This window comes from Vicugna pacos, chromosome 5 (genome assembly GCF_048564905.1).
Source record: "Vicugna pacos chromosome 5, VicPac4, whole genome shotgun sequence".
NCBI classification, from domain to species: Eukaryota; Metazoa; Chordata; class Mammalia; order Artiodactyla; family Camelidae; genus Vicugna; species Vicugna pacos.
The window spans coordinates 84,787,972-84,794,107 of NC_132991.1; the positions used below are offsets into that span (position 1 = coordinate 84,787,972).

The 6,136-nt window shown below is 42.9% G+C and overlaps 1 pseudogene; it reads left to right on the plus strand.

Moving 5' to 3' along the window:
* Positions 1–4,807: 4,807 nt before the first annotated feature.
* On the plus strand, positions 4,808–5,548 carry LOC102542803 (elongation factor 1-delta-like; annotated as a pseudogene).
* The last annotated feature ends 588 nt before the right edge of the window (positions 5,549–6,136 follow it).

The following is a 6,136-nucleotide window of genomic DNA, read 5'->3' on the forward strand; positions in this document are numbered from 1 at the left end:
TCCCCAGTCTGAGGCGATCCCAGACAGCCATCCCAAGTAGTCTAGGTTTTTCTTAAGAGCTTTTTATAGATCTGTGACCCTGACATTTTCCCCAAGCCAATATATAGTTTTAACACTATTACGGTCACATTTGGGTATAAAGGATTCTTAAGTGGCTGATAAATGCTCTTGAGCCAGCTCTCTGATATCTGGGATTCAATTAGTCAGAGATACTGATCGGGCATTTCAGCACATTCTAGAAATGATGATGGGCAGAGGTGCAGGAGGATTTGGGAAGTGCCGTACGAAACATCAGTTGGCCGTACCATCCCCTTCATAGCAAACTAGCATTGTATGCTGTCACATTGGTCCACGATATGGGAACAAGGGTAAGCAAAGTAGGTGGTTGCTTTGTGGTGACCCAGGAAGATCTCTGTGGGAGTAACTCCCTCCAACCACACCCTCCTCTTAACGGGTGTCCCCTGAGGTGATGCTTTCAAATGGATATTTTCTTGTGCGAGGGGGTGGGGGTGGGGATTCACTGAGCACTTTTGAATGGACTTGAGTTTCCCCTGTAGAGGCATCTAGTCTTTGTCCCTGGTTTCAGAACCTGATGCACAGTAGCTGCTTAACAATACTGGTTTGTGCGTGACTTTGCCAAGGACCTAGATGGGCTGTTGCAGTCATAGATCTCAGAGTGCTTGTGGCAGGGAAAGACAGAGGAGAAGAGAAAGGGGGGCTGGACATGAAGGCTACAGGGACTGAAATACCTCGGAATGTCATGTGCCCTAGGTATGGCAGGCAAGGCACCAACGCAAAACACCAAGTCACCCCTAAAACACATTCTTCAACTGTGTCACGTAACAGAAAATCACTAGCACTTCTTTACTATTGTGAACCTTCTCCAGCTTCAGAGGCTCACCCAGAGCACTGGTGTGAGAGGATTTGATGAATACCTGTTGGTCCTACTCACACCCTGTAAGATGGTCATTCCATGGGTCATACTGAGGAGGGTAGATGTGAGTGACCTCAGGGCATGTCAATAACTGGAACAACAGTGAGACTCTCCTTGGCCCTCAATAGTCATGTAGGTTTTCGTTAAGCTCCCTTCTGGATGCCAACAGCAGAGAGCTGAGTTTGTAGACACATACATTCTTTGCTGCAGAAATATAACTTTCAGGTCTGTTAATTTGGCATTCTCTGACTCTCTGCCGGTCACCCATTTCCCAGTGCCCTGGAGAGACTTGGCTGAGATGCTTTGTAAAGGCAAATCTATGAAAATGCCATGAACATCCTAATTAATATAAACTCTGGACCTGAGTGATTATGCTGTGTCAGTGTAAGTTGGTCAGTTGCAACAAATGTACCACTCTGGTGGGGGGTGTTGGTAATGGAGGAGATTTAACACTTGGGGAGATAGGGAGAAATCTCTGCATCTTCCTCTTTATTTTACTGTGAACTTAACTCCTCTCTAAAAACAAGTCTTGAAAGAAAAACAAAACAAAGAAAGCAAAGTAACACAACTATGAACAGACAAACAGCCCAATGGAAGAATAGGCAAAGGATTCCATCATACATTTCTCCAAAGAAGATACGTAAATGGCCCATGCTCAATATCATTCATCATCAAGCAAATGCAAATCAAAGTCACAGTGAGATACACAATGAAGTACCACCCCCACTAGGAGGGCCACAAGGGGAACAATGGAAATGAACAGGTGTTGGGGAGTTGTGGAGACATTGGGAGCCTTGTGTATTGGTGGTAGGGATGTAAAATAGTGCAGCTGCTTTGGAAATAGTTTGGCAGTTCCTCAAAATGGTAAATATGGAGCTACCATAGACCCAGCAATTCCACTCCTAGAGAAATGAAGCCATCTCTTCACACAAGTTGCACAAGAATGTTCACAGTAGCCTTATTCAGAATAGCTAAAAGGGGGAAGCAACCTTAATATGCACCACTTGAATGGATTCATAAAATGTGGTCTATCCATAAATGGAATAATTTTTGGCAACAAAAAATGAAGTATGGATATGTGTTACAACATGGATGAAACTTGAAAACATCATGCTAAATGAAAGAAGGTAGTCACAAAAGTCCACCTATTTTGAAACCTTTCCTATGAAAAGGCAAATCTTGATACAGAAAGTAGATAAGTGGTTGCTCAGGGCTGGAAAGGGTTGAGGGGAAATGGGGAATGATAGCCAATGGGTACAAGGTTCCTTTCTGGGATGATGAAAATGTTCTAAAATTAATCGCGGTGGAGTTGCACAAGAAACAGATTACAGTTATTATTTCTGGGAAAAGGAACTTGACAGCTGGGGGACAGGAGTGTCTATATATGTTATTAATATGTGTTTATATTTATTACTATATATTCTGTGTGCTCATTGGATTTTGTATCACATGTATAATAACCTATTCATAAATAAATAAAATAACATTTTACAAAAGAAATTATATCGAAATGACAAAAGGATAACTGCAGATTCAATAAAATTTTTAAAAGTTAAAAATAAAGTCATAAGGGGTGTCAGATTTCTTGGCTCATACTTTGGCTTGCGCTTCATGAACCCCACTCCCGCTTTTAAAAAAATTACTCCGTTTTGTTGCATTCTGTGTTCTGCACCTGCACCTTTCCATCGTAAGAGACATCATCACAGAAACATATCCATCCTGGTTCCCATTTTTCAGAAAACAGCTGATTCGTAAAACAAGTGAATCTTCAGTGGTCCCTGACATAGCAGAAGAGTGGTTAAAAGCACATGCTATGGACTTCAGCCGCCTGGGTTCAGATCTCAGTTTGACTTCTTCCTTTAGCAAGTTTCTTAAATTCTCTAAGTCTCAGTTTCTTCATCTGAAAAATAAGGATGAGAAGAAGTAGCTGAGAAGCAGGGCAGCTGAGAGGGCTAGGTAAGTCAGCATAACTTTCTTAAAAAGTGCTCAGCACATAGACTTCAGTAAGTGTTACCATTACCAGACTTATAGAGAACCTATGAATTTTTTAAATCTTTCATGTCCTTGAATACATTTGGTAAGAACTTTTGCAGTAAGCAGGATTCGTATTATCATTTTACAGGCAATATTGCGGAAATCACAGGCATTCTGAAGACAACGTCTTAACCCAAATCAATGACTCTGGAATTCCATGAACAATAGTAACACTATAATTCTGATATTATAATGCTAATCCATTGTTATGTAACAACATCCAAGGATAACACAGTGTGTTACAGTCTGGAATGTAGTTTCACAATGTATTATTTCACTTGAGTTTTAATATCTTGTAAAATGGGGTTGTTCAGCTTACCTATCCTACGCCTGATTCTCTGTAAGTCAAGGCGGATCATTAGGGTACCTCCCCAGATCCTCAGACCAGGCATTTAAGGAATCAGTGGCAGCAAATTTTGTTCAATGACCTTAAATGCAAGCCTTTATTGTTCTGTATTTTCTGGTATTTAGAACACATAACCTGCAACCAAGTTTCATTAAGCTCTAATTCTCCTTTTTATTGACGTTGGCATGGACCAAGCAAGCCATTTAATCAGAAAAAAATAACCCCACTCTCAACGGACATTTATGGAATATCAACTCTGGGCAGGATCTCACCCTAAGCCATGGGACTGCAGAGCAAAGCAAATGGTCTCTCCCTTTAAATAGCTCAATTTTGAATAGAGAAACTGACTTACAAAACATTAGTGAGGAGGGTGTGTGTGTTGGGGGGTGGTGAGATTGTGAAAATGGAGTCTCAGATAGGACCCATGTTAACATTTTATATTTTACATTCTTATGGCCCTAAGATTGAAAAAATTGGCCTCAATAACTTGGTTTTAATTTTCTGGTTTTCCCTCCCTCTCTCCCTCACTTCTTTCTTTCTTTCCTTCCTTCCTCTCTTCCTTCCTTTTCTTCTTTAAAGCTCAAGTACCGTTTCTCCTGATTCAAAAGCATCAATGGCTTTTTTAGACTCAGTAAGCACTGATTACCTGCCCTGGTACAGTCCGAGGCTCTATACAACTAGAAACATGAAATTGTCAATCTCCCTCTCCTATCACCCTTCTCCTTGACTTTCCCCAGGGCTGATCACACTTGTCCTATGAGTTAAGGAAAACCTTCAAGAGCTTTTTCATAGCAGTACTAAGCATAAAAGTGGAAACCATACCATCTTTACTATACCTAGACGTACAATAGTGTGAAAACGTCAAGAGCCGTTAGTCCAGGAGTCTGAAGAGCTGGGTGTGAGTTCACATTCTGGTACTCAGATTGTAGAAAGAATAAATGCCCCTTGGAATAATCCCATGGCATTAAGCCACCTTTCCTAAGTCCATTGTACCCTAGGCGTCAACCTGCCCATCAGCCTGTCTCAAGCTTTATGTATTTCAAGTTTGCCCAGTGTTCTACAATTTACAAAATAGACTATTTGAGTCTCAAACCATTCATACTGATAGGCAGAAGAAACATGCAGTATTGTCCCACTGTCCATAAGAGAAAACTGAGAAATAATTTAATAACATTGAAATTAGAAGGAGGAGCATTTTAGTAATTAACCTTAAAAAGGCATAGGAAGACATATGTCTAAGTTAAAATGATTCTGTGATATTATCAAATTCTCCTTCCTGTTTCCCTATTGAGGGAAAAGTACATGTATTCTATTTGTAAAAGAGGGAAAGAGGTCCACAGGAGCAGGTGACTTGCCCGGACACTGCAGTGATTGTAATTGGGGTAGGTAAATTAAAATAATTTTGTTTGGTGATTAAAAGTATAAAACTTGCCTTACACCTGCTGTCCCCAAGCCGCCGAGTTCTCCTCTTGGGTTGTCACATCCTCGGCTGCATGAAAATGGCCACAAACTTCCAAGTGCACAAGAAGACCTGGCTGGAGAAGTTCAAATACAATGATGCAGAAGGGAAATGCTCTGAGTCGATGAACGGACCTGGGGCTGGCTCCTCAAGCCAGGAGCACAGCACCAGCGTGATCCTCCCCAACATCGCCAGGGCCAGAGGAAGCATCCAGGAGTCCCTGGCTGGAGGCTCAGTCTCAGGGGCCTCTAACGAGCCCGGTGGAGACCACAGTGAGTAGGTCATCCAGATTGCCAGCCTGGAAGTGACGAAGCAGAGCCTTCAAAGGGTGGTGCAGGACCAGAGGCAGGCTGTGTCCAAGCTGGAGGCCCAGCAGGGTCGCCCACGGCCCTGCAGACCCAGCGCGTGACCCCCAGGCGCCAAGTGGAGCACCCTACCGGGAAGGCGGCCACCGCCACGGAGGACGGTGAGGGCCTCAACGTTGACCTGTTCCACAGTGACGGAGAGAAGAAGGCCAAGAAGCCCACCTGGTGGCCAATTCCTCCATCCTCCTGACATAAGCCTTGGGATGACGAGTTGGACAGGGTCCAGCTGGATGGGCTGATCTCAGGAGGCCGAGGAGTGCCAGCTGGTGCCCATGGGCCACAACATCAGCAACCTGCAGATCCTGTGTGTGGCAGAGGATGTTAGGTTGGGGACCGACCTGCCGGAAGAGATCACCACGTCTGAGGAGCAGGTGCAGTGTGTCAACTTTCCTGCTCTCAATAAGAGCTGAACCCTGGGGAACATGTGAAGCCTTGCAGCCAATAAAGCCGGAGATGCCAAAAAAAAAAAAAAAAAAGGATAGGTATAAAACTTGACTTATTCAGCAATAAATGAAGTATCAGAACTGTGAATCAAACTATAAGAAACAACTTTGCCATAAGCCTTGCTTTGTTCTCCAATATTAAGGAAAAAAAAAAAAGAAATAAACAATTGAATTTCTATCCAGTGGCTTTTTGGCTGAATCCTATTTCATAAGGTACATATTTCACCATCTTGCCAAGGGAATATTAAAAAGCAACAAGGAAAACACGATTTGAGAGGTATGATATTTATGGGGCTCCATGAGCCCTTGCCAGAGTCAGAGCAGTTTGACAAAGCTGAGGGCCTCCGTGTTGTTTATGGGCAAAGATAGCAAGTTTGATATGGATGTGTTACTGGGTTTAGAAGACAGATCACTCCTTAGAAGAAAATTGCACTTAGCATAATATGATTTGAATGAGAACGTCTGTGCCAGGCTGTATATTTTGTCCACACTCCACACGCAGTAATGCAGCCATCCCTCACTCTGAGTCCCCAGAATGCTTGGGGAGTATTTCAA